This window comes from Parasteatoda tepidariorum, chromosome 4 (genome assembly GCF_982258835.1).
Source record: "Parasteatoda tepidariorum strain Cologne lab strain chromosome 4, Ptep-v5.0, whole genome shotgun sequence".
Classification (NCBI taxonomy): domain Eukaryota; kingdom Metazoa; phylum Arthropoda; class Arachnida; order Araneae; family Theridiidae; genus Parasteatoda; species Parasteatoda tepidariorum.
Window position 1 is genome coordinate 33411080 of NC_141758.1, and position 15655 is coordinate 33426734.

The following is a 15655-nucleotide window of genomic DNA, read 5'->3' on the forward strand; positions in this document are numbered from 1 at the left end:
TCTCTTAATTATAGATAAAATTTTATTTAATTATTGTTTTACTTTATAACCTACAATGAACAGCCGAGCCAATTCTCAGTTTACGACTATCAATGATCAATACTGAAGCAATTTTGGACCCAGCTCAGAAGACAAAGGAATTCCTGAATAAAGCATTGTTAGAAACTAGCCTTCGATGGAACTAACCCGCATTTTCGTTTCATAGAGAGAAAAAACCACGAAAACCACCCTCGGTTCACCCAGTGGCAAGGGAATTCTAACCAATGATCCGTCTACCACTGAGGATATTTTACGTATTCACAATGGTTTAAGCTGGGAGAAGAGTTTGTATCAACCAACCACCACTGGGATTTGAACTTGGGTCACTTGAGGTGAACGCCCTATCTCCTCTGAGTCATCCCGACTCTTATTTAAATTTAATTTAAATACTTTTTAAGCTCCTATTTAAATAAAGAAAAGCATATATGTAATCACCTTTTCTTTTTTTTTTTAAATTCTCATTAATTGATTTTTTTATTGTATTAACTTGATTTTTAAGTATCAAATATTTTTATAACTTTATGCTCATTTATTATTACGAAAGGATTTTTGTTGCTCCTCTGTTTATTTATACTGTAACGAGTGCATAGTAGGCAATGTGCAGATTATATCGGGTAACAATATTTTTGCTGCATTTGTACAAGTACTTGATCTTACCTAATACTGCTGAGGGGATTTCATATCTCAAATTAGTTTTGTTTTGATAGCTACAGATTTTTATCGAAACGGTATTTTCGGTTAAGTTTTTTTTTTCTGTCTGTCTGTGCAGGTTTATAAAAAGTATTGATTAGTAAGCATTCATATTTTATTTTATTTTATACAGTCGACCCAATTCAGAGTTTACAACTATCAATGGTCATCTCAGTAGTCTTGTAATTTTGAACTCAACCCAGAAGAAAAGGGAGCTCTTGGATAAAGCATCGAAGCAGACTAGCCTTAGTGGAGGACTTTTTGATACTATTAAAGCCCCATTTGCGTTTCATGGAGAGGAAAACCACGAAAACCTTCCACGCTTAACCCGACGGTAAGATGATTCTAGCTCATGATCCGTCTAACGTTTAGGATATTTTACGTCTCGTGTTAGTGATATTAGTTTATGTTTAATAGTAGTTTAGGTTTGTATACATATCTAAGAATTTGTCTGCTATTTTCAAAATGCATATGGCCTTAACATATCGTCTTCGTGGTACCACTCTCTACGTAGTTGAGAAGTGGTGACACTAAAGATTCACTCTAGTGAGTTTAAAAAAATAATAAAACCCTGGCTGGGGTAATTTTATTTAATTTCATTGAAACTGTTGCTTGTAGAGAGAATCTGATTGAAATTAGTGACGCAAAAATATCTAATATCTATACATTAGATTGATGAGGGGTAACATTCTTAAGTTTTAATAAAAGTTTTACGAAAATTCTATTTTAAAAAAAAATTCTGCTTTATTTGATTACAACGATAAGGAATGTTTTGCAAATTCCTCAAGAGCTGGAGACTTTGTCAATATTATTTAAAATCAGTTTTATATTAAACCACATATAAAAAGCAAAAATTTCTTTAACAAATTTATAAATCTAAAATCTTTTACAAAAACAGTAATAATTGGCTTATACTTATAACTTTTCAGCATTATCAAATGAACACGTAGAAATTAACGCCAACATAAATGTCTCTAAGATTTATTTGGTTTTACCCCTGCTGTTGAATATGTTGTTCTCAGTTATCTTTATTTTTAAAAACTAATAAAATTCTGCATTATACCACGTGCCTGAGTGGAACTCTCTCATATCAGCCTTAAATTATTAGTGAGGGGGCGAACAAAGTGCCAACTATCTTTGGTATCTTTTGACCGGTAAATGGTTCCGTGTTAAAGTAATTAAGATAATGCATAGACGCCGGTGGTCTCTCAGATAAAATATTAAAATTGTTGCAAAACGTTTTGAGTAGATTTGTTTTTGTTTATAGATGAACCCACTTAAAGCAAGAAAAAGAGTTTATTTGACGATAATAAATTTGGGTTCTTGTTGCTATTTCAGTAAATCCATATTTGTTTATATATCTTACTCTTTTAAGCAGCAATTATAATTCTTTAAATAATTTTTCTCAAATATATGAAGTGAGAGGGAAATTGTTTTTTTTTATTTTTTTTATATAGCAGTTCTGATTTACAAATAATTTGAACACAATCATAGATAAGCAAGTAGTTAAGAAATGATCATCGCTCTCTGAAACTTATATATGACGGAAAAATCTAGGAAAATTTTTAATTTTTATACAACAATTTTTATACACCATAGCATACCTGCCAACTTTTAATCTCTTCCATTATCATTTTCCCAGTGGTATTAAAATGGAATTAAAACTTCAATTTTAAGCAAACAAATACGTTGAATTTGAGAATACTTAAATCGACAACCATGATAGTAACGCATATTAGTATATGTGCTTAATTTTTGTAAGAATAGTGGTGATCAAAATCATTTAAAAATTAAGTTTATAAAAGAAAAAAATAGTATATAATTACTACCACTTTAAATATGAAAATAAAATCTTCCGGAAAATCCGGAAGAGTTGGCAGGTATGCCATAGATAAACAAAATGAATAAAACTCAAACTCATATAACGAGCTTGGATATCAGGGATACCATAGGCATAGATGACTAAAATATATTAAAAGTTGTTCATACTAAATTCATTTCATTTATGTATAATTTATTTCATAGTAACTACTACTATGATTTACATTTCAAATTATTTATATTTAAAACATTGTGCAACAATCTTACTGCAATTACATAAATATTCATTTTCTTTGAACAGTAAACTGAACAAATATGCGAAAAAAGTTTGCTAATTTTAATCTTATTAAGATTTGCATATTTTGTCATCCGTGCGATATGGATAGAGTACGGGTGACATAATGATGTGACTAATAAAAATATATATTAAAATTAACATCCCTCCCTAGCATTGTTTTTAGTTTATTATAGGAAGTAAAGGAAAACTACAACTATATACCGACGAGGCCACCTTAGTACTTAACCCTTTCGCGCCGACTGTCACAAATACGTGCCAGCAAAAAACCGTATCAACCAGGGTAAAAAGATAAAACTGGTAATCAAAGTAATTCTTTAGCAGTTTGTTTGTGGGCGGAGTTATAATTGTTTGATTTATTTAATTCACCACTACTTTGTTCAAAATAAAACTATTTAGTTATACTTTGAAAAACAAACAAGCACACACACACACACACACACACATATATATATATATATATATATATATATATATATATATATATATATATATATATATATATATATATATATATATATATATATATATATTATTTTGAAACATTAGTAAAAACACTGAAGTCATTTAAATTAGGGTAGCACAGTATTATTCCACTATTATTGGGGAGCACACCACCTACAAGCAAGCAAGAAGGTTATTGTAATAGATTGATACGACTGAATAATTAAATAGATTAAATTAAAAAAAAAAATTTGAGTTTCTACCACTTCTTACATTCTTAGTCGCTTATTGCATCAAAATTTAACCGGAACGAACTGGCACGCTAAACGTAAAGCTTCCCCAGGCGCGCATACTCCGAGAGAATACGTACAATACAAATATGAGAGTACCGTATCGGAGATCACGTCCATGAATCTTGGACCTCCCGAGTTTAAAAAATAAAACGAATTATGTATGATGTTGTGGACCGAGAAGGGTGATCATGCCAGTAGGGATGTCATAGGGTACTAAAATTGGAAAAAGTGGTAGAAACACTAAACTTATTTTTGAAAATTTAGTATTTCCTAATTATTTAACACGTTCAAGCCGGGAAAAGTGAAAATACTGGTGAAAGAACTATTTCAATATTAGATAATATTCGGGAGGAGTTAATCTATCCTCATCAATAACAATTCACTGTAAGGAAATATATCACGGTTCGTTCGTTCGTTCGTTCGTTCGTTCGTTCGTTCCTTGTAGTGGAACTGGGCGTCTGAGGCCTTACGGCCCTTTTCCCATTCATCTTGAAGTTAACTTAGAGACATACATGACAAAATTAAAGTTTGGGGAGCAAATGGAGTTCTTGAGAAAAGAAAAATGGCACTTTGCCATTATTAGGCAATGACAATATTATAAGTAATAAAAATGTACATGAAAAAGGTAAAATTAAAGTACAATGGGAAAATGAACACTAATGAATATTTACAGTTTGGAAATACATACAAGAGGGGGTGAGTTAAAGGATTGTGAGGATGTGTGTATATGTGTAAGTAAATGTGGCTCTGTTAAGTAGCGACCCGGCCGTCAGTGAGTGTTTGTGTTGTTAAATGTTAGTATGATATCAGAAGTGTAGAAGTGTGCAATGGGTTGAATTTTTGCATCCTCTTTGAGATTTATGCAGTCGAAAATATCATTAAAATTTGCGGTATTGCAGGTGGCGGCTTTAATAAAGAAGTTTCTATTTAATTTGTTGAAATGATGGTCAAAGCGGTCAATATTAAGATCTCTATGAATGGCATTGTTGCGGATAAACCATGTGGCTCCCGTGAGTTTTCTCAAGATGTTGTTTTGGAGTACGATAAGTTTTTTGAGGTCTTTTTCGGAGGCGTTACACCAGGCAGCTGAGGCGTACGTCATAATAGGACGTATCATCGAGGTATACAGGAGTTTTTTCAGTTTTAAACTAAGGTGTCGGTTAAGAAAAAGTGTTTGAAGTTTGTTGGTTGCTGCATATACTTTATTTTTAATGTTATTTACATGGTCAGACCAGGTCAGTTTTTTATTAATGGTTAAGCCTAAATATATAGCTTTATCAACTATGGGTATAGTGCTGTTAAAGAGAACTAGTTGGTATTTATAGGACTTTCTATTCTTTTGTATTATTAAAAGTTGCGATTTACTAGCATTTAGTTTGAACTTCCAATTTAGGCACCAGTCTTCCACATCATATAACTTGTTCTGTAGTTTTTGAAGTGCATTATCTGGTTTGAGAGATTTCTGCAAGATTCCAGTATCGTCAGCGTAAAACGCCGTGATACTGTTGTGGTCGTTGTGAAATATGGGGAAATCGTGGGTATAAATAATGAACAGTATCGGTCCTAGAATGCTCCCTTGGGGAACACCCGCATTTATTTTTCTCTTGGATGAAACAACACTATTTAGTTTAATATTAAAAGTACGGTTTGATAAGTAGTTATGTATTATTTTTACAATGCCACAGGGAAAGTTTAAATTAATTAGTTTGTACACGATACCAGCATGCCAAACTCGATCGAATGCTTTGCTGATGTCAAGCATGAGAAATGCAGTTGTCTGTTTGTTGTGCAGGCCCTTACCAATGAAGTCAATGATTCGAAGGAGTTGTTTGGTGGTATCTAAGTTTTTTCTGAAACCGTACTGCTCATTAGGCAGACAGCCTAGAAAAGGCTTTATTCTGTTATACAGTATACGTTCTAGAATTTTACCAAAAATACACAGTAGGCTGGTTGGTCTAAAGCTCTCGGGTAAGGTTAGGTTTTTGTTTGCTTTGGGAATCAGAATAATGGAAGCATTCTTCCAGTTTGTGGGAAAATAATTTAAGTGCAGACAGGCATTGTAAATATCTGTTAAGGTGGAGATGTAAGTATTTGGTAAAAGTTTAACCATTTTATTCTTAATATTGTCATCACCTGGTGCCTTCTTTGATTTTAGTTTCTTGATAATATTTTGTACTTCATAATTATTGGTGGGTTCAATAGGGGTGACTTGGGAATTAGAGACTAGGAAGTCCGAGACAGTGGTATTGACAATATTATGTGTGCCGATATCATAGTCATCATTAAGGGAGAATTGTTTAGCCATATGTGTGGCAAAAGCTTCAGCCTTGTCAGCGTTAGTACATGCAAAGCCAATTACTTGGTCAGTTCTGAGGGCATACCTGCCAACTTTTACGCATTTGGCGTAAAATTTTATTTTTATATTTAAAGTGGTAATAAATATATGCTATCTTTTTCTTTTATAAACTAAATTTTTAAATGATTTTGATCACCACTATTCTTAAAAAAATTAAGCATATATATTAATATGTGTTACTATCATGGTAGGCAGCTTAAGCTCTTTCAAATATAACGTATTTTTTTGCTTAAAATTGAAATTTTTATTCCATTTTAATACCACTGGGAAAAATCATAATGGAAGGGATTAAAAGTTGGCAGGTATGTGAGGGCCTTTGCCATTTTCCAGATTGATGGAAATATATCACGGCGAAGAAGCAATTCAATATAAAATTTGCTTCCGTTAAAAACAATTGGTAGTTATGGATTTTTATTATTCCCGGAAAAAAACTATAAAATGAAATTTATTGTTACCAGTTTTTTCTCCGGTGCGCTGCCAAGATGAGACAATCTAGCGTGACCCACCGGTGGGTCATCCCGGCTTGAACGTGTTAATCTTAACTTCATGTTTATATTTTTCATAGCGTTACTAATTTAAACTTTAAAACATAGAAAAAGTGAGCTCAGAGAAACCTAGAGCCGAAAAAAAAATTCAAAAACATTAAAATGCAACCAAATTATTGGAAGAGAACTTCCCCATTGCACAATCTTAATTTATCCCCCCATACCTTGTTTTCAGTTTGGTAATTTGAAGATTCCTTTTCAGAGTATTGGAAACTTTACGACTTATTCTAAGGTTTGTCTGAAGTAACTTTTCCTATACTTTAAATTACTTATGTAGCAGGGCTCGAAAAACCTCAGAAATTTTAGGCGTCCCCGAGGACGGCTTGTCCAACAATGTACCCGTCCTCTGTTGAAACTAACCTGTAGCTTCAAAATAAATAAAAATACATTTTTCTCTTATTTATTACAAACATTTATATAAATTGCACAATGAATTAGTAGTTACTAGGAATACAAATACATATTAGGATTACATTATACAGTAAAAAAGAAATACTAGGTTACTAATAGTAACCTAGTATTTCTTTTATGAAATAATTTATTTCTTTTATGAAATAATTTAAATGATAATAGTCAAGACGGGAAAATGGCCGTCCGCGAGGACGTCGGATTCGTGAAATTCGTTGTCCGCGGAGAGCTTTTGACCGCCGAGGACGGGCGGACGGGTGATTTTTCGAGCCCTGTTATGTAGGTGAGAGAGAATTTGGGTTGAAAAGTTTCTCCCGTGATATAGCGCTCTCTTAAATGTCTACTAGAAATCCATGCTTCATGACAAAGTAATTTTTAATAGTTATCTGACCGCTACAAGTAGAATTCATCGTAAAACATAGCCCAGATTCCAAGTAATGTAACATAATTAGTAAAACGTAACATATTTTAAAATAGAAATCATTACATATTTTTGTTTATCAGAGTGTATTCCACTTTAGGGAGTGAGTAAGTGCCAATTTCCGGTTATGTGCTGATCAATAATAAGTTCAGCAATCATGACTGTATAAAATGTTTGTTTAGATGTAATTTGTTTACATGCTAGACTGTTTGTTTAGATATCACAATATCAGCGGAAGAGTTCGAATTGGTGAAGTGAAACAACTAATATTGATCTCTAAACAGCATTTATTTGTTGCTCAGCATTTTAACAAAGTGCACTCGGGGACAGTAGTTACGAGAAAGTGTTCTGCAAAACTCTAGGGTTCCGAGAAAAGGTCGCAAGGGTTCTTAGAGCTTTTTTCTTTACCTGTTAGGTTCTTTAGAACTTGTCATTTTTTTAAAATATTTAATCAATAATCTTGCAATATATTTAATTGATATCTAATCAATAAAATGTAAGTATATTAAATATCTAACATTCCGATTTTATTAAAAGACTTGCTAGTGGAAAAAAAATAGATAAATTTAATATCTGCATATTTTTTTAATAACAATACGTTACAACATTTTAACAAAGTGTACACTTGGATAGTGGTTGCCAAAAAGTGTTCCGCAAAACCCTAGAGTTCCAAGGAATGATCACAGGGGATCGGAGAGTGGGGACTATTTTTTTACCTGTTAGGTTTTTTGAAACTTGTCGTTTTTTAAACATTTAATCAATAATCCAGAAATATAATTAATTAATATCTAATCAATAAAATATATTCAATATCTAATATTCCAATTTCATCAAAAAACTATGTAAGTAAAATGCGAGCTAATGAAATAGATAAATTAAGCTTATATTTTTCATTTATTTACATCCTGATTTTGCACGAATGCTTTTATGAATCACCCGTCTCCAAGGGGTTAATGCATTAATCAAAAACTATCAGGAAATCATATTAAAATTGTCAGTTTTTTGAAATGTTATCTTTTTATACTTTGTAAACTTAGATTTTAGAAAAAGGTGATTCTTTTCACTATGCGAGCAGTTACTTTGAATTAATGCTGTTCGTATAAGTCGGCGTTACTTTCCGTAGGGTATCAAATTGGATGCCTTTAGATGATTGAGGAGAAGTAACGCCTACTTAAGATTCATGGCAATTTGGGATAGTAAACAGTTTATGATAAAAAAGGGCGCGCAAAAATAATAAATTCATCTATAAAATCTAATAATAGTAACACAGTGAAGATTGTTAAAATTTTAGAAATTGCAGCAATTTAAAAAGAATTTCATATTTTTTATGTGACATCCGGTGAAAACAAAAGTTCTCAACGTGGTATCCATTATACCCAGTCGACACTAAACACCACTTTTGAAGGGGCGGAAGTGGCGGTAGTATGATTATGGATATTTGAGGGGCGTGAAGGATTTCTACAGGATCATAAACAAATTATAGATGAAATTAAGTTTGAGTACGCACTAAAATTCTTAAATTTCCTAACTGCGTATGGAAGAACAATTTTAATCCAACTCAGGATAATGCAGTTAACGTAAAAAGAATTTTTCAGCAACACTTAAAATCGCAAATCACCTCCTTTTATTGCTTTTGGGAATTTTGAGGAAATCATAGAACTTCTAAACATTATCAAGTGTTATTTCCCCAAATCTAACAAAGATACCCCCTTTATTTTCTGCTTTTTTAAAAAGGAATTGTGCTGTTTAATCTCACTCTCTTACAATACTAAATGAATAATATTACAACACTAAATCTCTTACATCTCTTATAAGTTATGTATTATAGGTATTTAAAGATTATAAAGGTTTGTATGCTTAGTCTCAAACAAAAGTGTATAAATTCCCTCACGGCATTAATATAATAACATAATGAAGTTTTAATACAGAAAATAGTGGAATAGTCCAGTTGCTGCTGCAATTAATGCGGGAACATTTATTGCATTTGTAAACTGTTCCCTGTGCAAAACAAGGTTTTCATTAAAAAGTAGGCGTTACTTTCCTCTGCAACCGGACAATTGAATAAGATCGAACAAGCATGTAGGTATAAATTTTTCATACGAGATGTCAAGAGATTCAAAATTAACAAATTAAATAGGGGTTAAATTAAAAGCTGGACCTATGCTTCTGATGTTTTAGAAAGTAATGTTTAAATTATTTCAAGTATTCTATTTCATTCTTAGCACTTACATGCAGAGGCGTATCTATGGAAAGAAGCGCCTATGGCAAATCTCATACTTGCGCCCTTCCTAAAATATTCATAATCTCTTAAATAAAAGCATTGTTTGAAGTATTTAAGCCTTTTTGGCAATATTGCAAAAAGAGCCGTGGTGGCTCAGGGGATAGAGCATTCGCCTTCCAACGAGGTGAGCCGGGTTCGATTCCCTGCAATGATTGCTCGACACGATTTCCGGCTTGCACCTACCACAGTGCTGACGTAAAATATCCTCCTTGACGGATCATTGGTTACCCTTGCCGTCAGACTAAGCGCGGGAAGCTTTCGTGATCCTCTTCTCCATGTAACGCAAATGCAAATTAGTTAAATCAAAAAATTCCTCCGCAAAAGGCAAATTTCTCCAAAATGCTCGATACAGGAGTTCCCTTGTCTTCTGAATTGGGTTCAAAATTACAAGGCTGCGAAGTTGAACATTAGCAGTCGAAATTCAAACAATTCGATCGGCTGTTCAACAACGGTTATAAAATTTTCCAAAAAGATTGCATTGCATTTTTTTAATAGATTAATAAATAAATAGAAATTAACTATGACAATAAAATTATCTCTTTTTAATTGTGATGCATTCACGTGTGTTCGAAATTAGCATTAGTTAGGAATAAAAAAAGTCTCCTTTATCATATTTAAGGAAGATTCTCTTGCGCTTCTTCAACTGTCAATAAAAATTCTAACAATTTGTTTAATTAAGCAACAAATATAATTAGGCAACAAAAATACTCACACGCAAGAAATGTCTCTGGGTTAAAGAAGAACTATAACATAACCGGATTATTACCCATTATTTCCCAAATTTAAACTGAATGAAATTGATTGTTTTTAAACATAATCATGCTTTGATAATACCAAAACAATAAAATCATCGTGATATAATAAATTCATTAAAGATCACAGTGTAAATAATTGCGATTTGTTATGACAATTACAAATAAAATAGCTACAATCAAATTTTATAATTTGGTTAGTTTTTTATTTACAAAAAACCGATGCTCTTAATATAATTAAGTTGTACAAACATTATATAATAACCGATAATAAGAAAAAATATAAATATAATTAAATACAGAACTCTAGACAAAATAGCGACAATAATACATTCTTTAATGAGAAATAAATTAGAGGAAGTTGTCGTCTTAGTTTAAGAATATCTAGAAATAATTGGAAAAAAAAGGCAAAAAGTTAAGAAGTAGACCAAAAAAAAAAACAAATTATGAAAAATTCTCTTCGCATCAGAATGGAACAAATTAGAGAAAAAGCAGAAAAAAAATTAAACAGATTTGAATTATAAGTTTTAAGACGTTCAGTGCGCAAAAAAATAAAATAAATAAACGGACTACCCTGATAACTTTTGATATAATAATCAGATCTTCACGTTCTTCTCATGTCAATGGTTCAAGGAGGTGACTTAAAATATGCTAATTAATAAATGCAGGGACAATATTTCAAGTTACGAAATCAGACACTAAAACGTACTTTTTCTGAATAAACATGCCATTTTTTCTACTGATTTGGATTTCTGTACCCCTAAGTATTGGGGGTAGACGCAATATGAGAAGTAACTCGAGAGCTTTCCTATAGAATTTAAAAAAGTTTCCCAGAATTATAAAGGTCGTTTGTTAAAAAATAACTTTTCGTAAATATTTATTATTTTATTTATAATCCTAAAAAAATTAAATTGTAAGGTATACATTTTTTACATCGTTTTAAAAAAAGGTAATTTAACAAGGAAAAATGTTATATTGTAGAAAAGGTAATTTTACAAGGAAAAATACTGTATTGTTTTAAAAACAGTATAACAATTTTTTTCAAGTAATATAATATGTAGTGATATAAATATAATGTAAGTGATATGTATTGTAAAAGACTTATAAAATTTAAAAAAAATTCTTTAATCTCTTTTTTTTTTTTTTTTTTTTTAAAGGAAGAAAATTATAATCTGAAATAAAATGAAAGATATAGGGGAAAGTATAATGCATTAGTTTAAATATTTAGGAAATGATTACTTACAATCAAAGAAAATCCCTGTAGTACACGTTGTTCTCTTAAATCAATGAATCAACTATAAAAGCCCAGAAGCTGCATCAAAATAGATTATAAAAATTTAAAGGCTTCAAATATTTGATTTTCTTGTCCTAAATTTTGAAACATTAACTAAAACGAGCAGCATTTTTTGTATGAGCGCCTAACTACTTATAACGCCTGTCCTTTATTTTTCAAAATAGTGGGGTGTATTCATTATTAAATCGCTTCATTGGTTTAAATTATTTGTTGAGCGAGGCAGAGGAACCTCCTATTTTCAGTATTTCACACTTTATCCCACCATGGGTGGCAAAAATCTCCTGTTGTGGAAGGATTTACGCTAATTTATAGAAGGGGTTCTATTTGAAATCTATTCAGCAGATTCCGAAAACGTTTTTCAAAGAGATTTTAACCCCTGATAAAATTGAAGATTTACAAGCATTTCACTACAGAATAATTAGTCTAAGCTAGACTGGGACACCCCATGGTTTTCACATCTCTCAAGTCATCCCTCTGGTCATCTGGTTTTTCTGCCTGAAGGGGTTCCATCCATTTCCTCCCCAGAAATGGATGGCTCTCCTTTAGAACTTCCAAAGTTTCTTTCGTTCGCCTTTCATTTTTTTAGTCTGTTGTACTACTAATTTTTTTCATATAGATAAGTATTTTAAATTTAAAGATTCAGCTTATATTACTATAATTTAATTTTACAGATAGCATTTTCAAATACATAAATAATATCAAATAACCTAAGTAGAAAAGCATTTTTTCCAAGTAAATTATTTTAAAATTAAATGAATGTCTAAGTAAACTAGTTTAAATAAACGAAATCAATAAATATTATTTTTAGGATTTGTTTTCTGTTCTTATTATAAAAAAGGACACGATTTTAAATAAATACGTTATGTATTGCCGAGGAAAAAGGCAGTGACTTATATCAATATATTTCTCAAGAGTTATAACATCATACATAGTACTACAATACACATTCAACACAATTCTACAATATACATTCTTAATGCTAGTACATAATCTATACTTTTGTAATCTAAATTATGTTATTTAGTAAATTATTTTATTTTTATATATAACCATGATTTTTTGTGGCTATTTTAGTGTTTTTTTTTCATTTGTGCAATATTATAGTTTGACTCTGAGTTACAGTTTCAATAAAGTCTTATAAATAATGTCTTCTTTGTTTATAAGATTCGGAATTTAAATATTTATAACTCTTACATGTGAATAACCCTTTTAAATGAACATTATTAAACTGTTTATTTTATCATCGTTTATACATGGAAAAAATATTTTCTTTTCGTTTTACTCTATTAATTTTACATTAAGTTTGTGCTTCATTCTTCGTTTTTAGTAGAAAAAATGAAATTCATAATACGCTAAAAAAAGAAAAAAATTAAATTCCCTGTAATTTTACTGTAATGAATAATGAGCTTACATTTTGTCTTTACATTTTATCAGCGATAGCTTAAATTTTTTATAGTACAGCTTTGACATATCGTGAAGCAATGAGAAGCTACATTTTAGAGGGGAAAAAAATTTAATTCCTTTTAATTTAAACATGGGAGCCGCGATGGCTCAGGGGATAGAGCGTTCGCCTTCCAATGAGGGAAACCGGGTTCGAATCCCAGTTGATACGAATTCCGCATCCGGCTTGCACCAACCACAGTGCTGATGTGAAATATTATCAATTGTAGACGGATCATGGGTTAGAGTCCCCTTGCCGTTAGGCTAACCGCAGGAGGTTCTCGTGGTCTTCCTCTCCATGTAACGCAAATGCGCGTTAGCTCCACCAAAAAGCCCTCCACGAAGAAAAATTTCTCCCATTACTCGATACAGGAGTTCCCTTGTCTTCTGGATTGGGTTCAAAATTACAAGGCTGCGGAATTGGGTCGGCTGTTCAACGACAGTTATAAAATTAACTATGGGGTTACAGGGGTCTGTTTAGGAGAAATTTGGGTCCGTTAACGGACCTTTCACAAAATATCTTTTCATAAAAACGGACCCTTCACAAAATATTTTAACTTAAAAATGGACCCTTCACAAAATGATTTTTCTTTTAATCGGAACCTTCACAAATTTGTTTATCTTCATTATAATTTAATTAATAGAATAAACCCTTTCCAAGGCAGAAAACAAGAAAGATGGATGTAAACGAATTAAGTTTTGTCTTCGGCAGACGATTCTTCCATTATTCGTCCAAAATTAATATTCTGCGTTTAGCAGTATAGGCTAAATACCAAATGTTTGTATGTTGCATCTCTAATTCAGAAGCACAGAAGCAGCAATTGTTGCTTATTTTTTAAAATTTAATTTTTTTAATTATAATTTTACAGTGTTGAGCATAATCTTATATGTCTTTACAATTTAAAAACTCCTTTAAAAAGTTTTTTTTTTGCAATAACGGATCCTTTTTGCACAAATTCATAAAAGCGGACCCTGGTTGAAAGAATGTGAGTAATTTTTTCATAATTTCACGAAAAACGGATCTTTCACAAAATGTCTGGACAGACCCCTGGGTTAAAAGTCTTTTTGTCAAAGGATTTTGATGGACATTAAATGTTAATTGCTTAGGAAATTCTCTGATATTAAAAATATTTTTATTGGAGTATATCAAAAAGTTAGTAAAGAGAGTAAGAGTTGTAATTATTAAAAACTCTGCATTATTCTCTAAATTACGATATTATAATTAAAATTTGGCTTTTGCCGAAATCGTCGTAAATATAATAGTAGAAAAGAAAAAGCTACTTTTTATTACTGATTTACTTTAGTATTTATCGTGAATGTATTCATGAACATTAAAATTTTTTATTTATTGCGAATCCTCTGTTGCTTAACTTGAAAGTACTATAATGAAAGAAAGTGTCTAGTGAATGAAGGCAGAAACGTGTATGAATTGTTATCACACAGACGTCGTTTAAAAAGAGTTGGTATGTGGAATGTTTTTTTTTTCTTATTTCCCCCATTTTTTTTAATGTTGAATATAATATAACAACCGAAGGAGATTTCTCGCGCTTTTCGAGTTATGCAAAAGAGCTGGAAACCTTGGCCCTGCTATTATCCCTAACTAAGGTGGTCTATGAGTTTTCAAACGAAGTTATGAAAAAAAATTAAAACAGTGGGAGACTAAAATTGTTTAACGCTCGTCACCTACTTTGTTTTTATTATTAGCGGTTCCCTTTCATACTTCACTCCCCCAGTTACAAAAAAGAGTTCCTCAAAAGATCTCGATGTCTTCTTTTCGAGCCAACGAGGAAAGGTTAAATGTTGTATGCTTTTTTTTTAATTCTGCCATAACTTGAAAAAAAAATTAGTGAAATTTTTAATGAAAAATAATCGTCGATGTTGATTGGTTTTGCGCCTTTTCGAAATAATGCGCCCATGGCATTCGCCATACTTGCCATACCCTAGATACGCCACTGCTTACATGTCATTGGCCGCTTGCTTGAAGGGGAGGGGAAAAATCGCTAAAACTATTTTTGAAGTTGGTAATGCTTAATGAATTGTAGTAAAAGGTATTACTAATATACAAATATTGTAGTACTATAGTACTGTGGTAATAGATACCTAAAACAGGACCTGTGGTAATACGAACAACGGGTGACTAAAAACGCAAACTGTGGTAAGTAATAAAATTCAAAACTTTACTAAAAGAGATAAAAATAAGCAACTTTTTCTAGCATATTTTTATCAGTTTACCAGCGATGGCAGATTCATGTAGGATGGTAGTTCCTGTGACTTGCTGTTTCTTCTCCTGAATTAGACTATTTTTGTAGGGCTGAAGTTTCTCTTTCGCAAGGAATCTCCCAGATCTTCAGACTTGAAGACAGCAGTTAAACCTGTGAAAATTACTTTCAAGTTTTTTTCTAGGTTTGGGAGTTACCTGCTCATGAGCGGCCTCATCTGTAGGAATCTCCATCAGTGTCGGTGAAGGAGTAGCCTCGATTTTAGGAGACGTTTCAGGCTGGGAGGAAGAAGTAGGCTGAGAATCGATGGGATCAGTTGATTCTGTATTGGCATTAGATTTTTTTCTATTTCTTCCA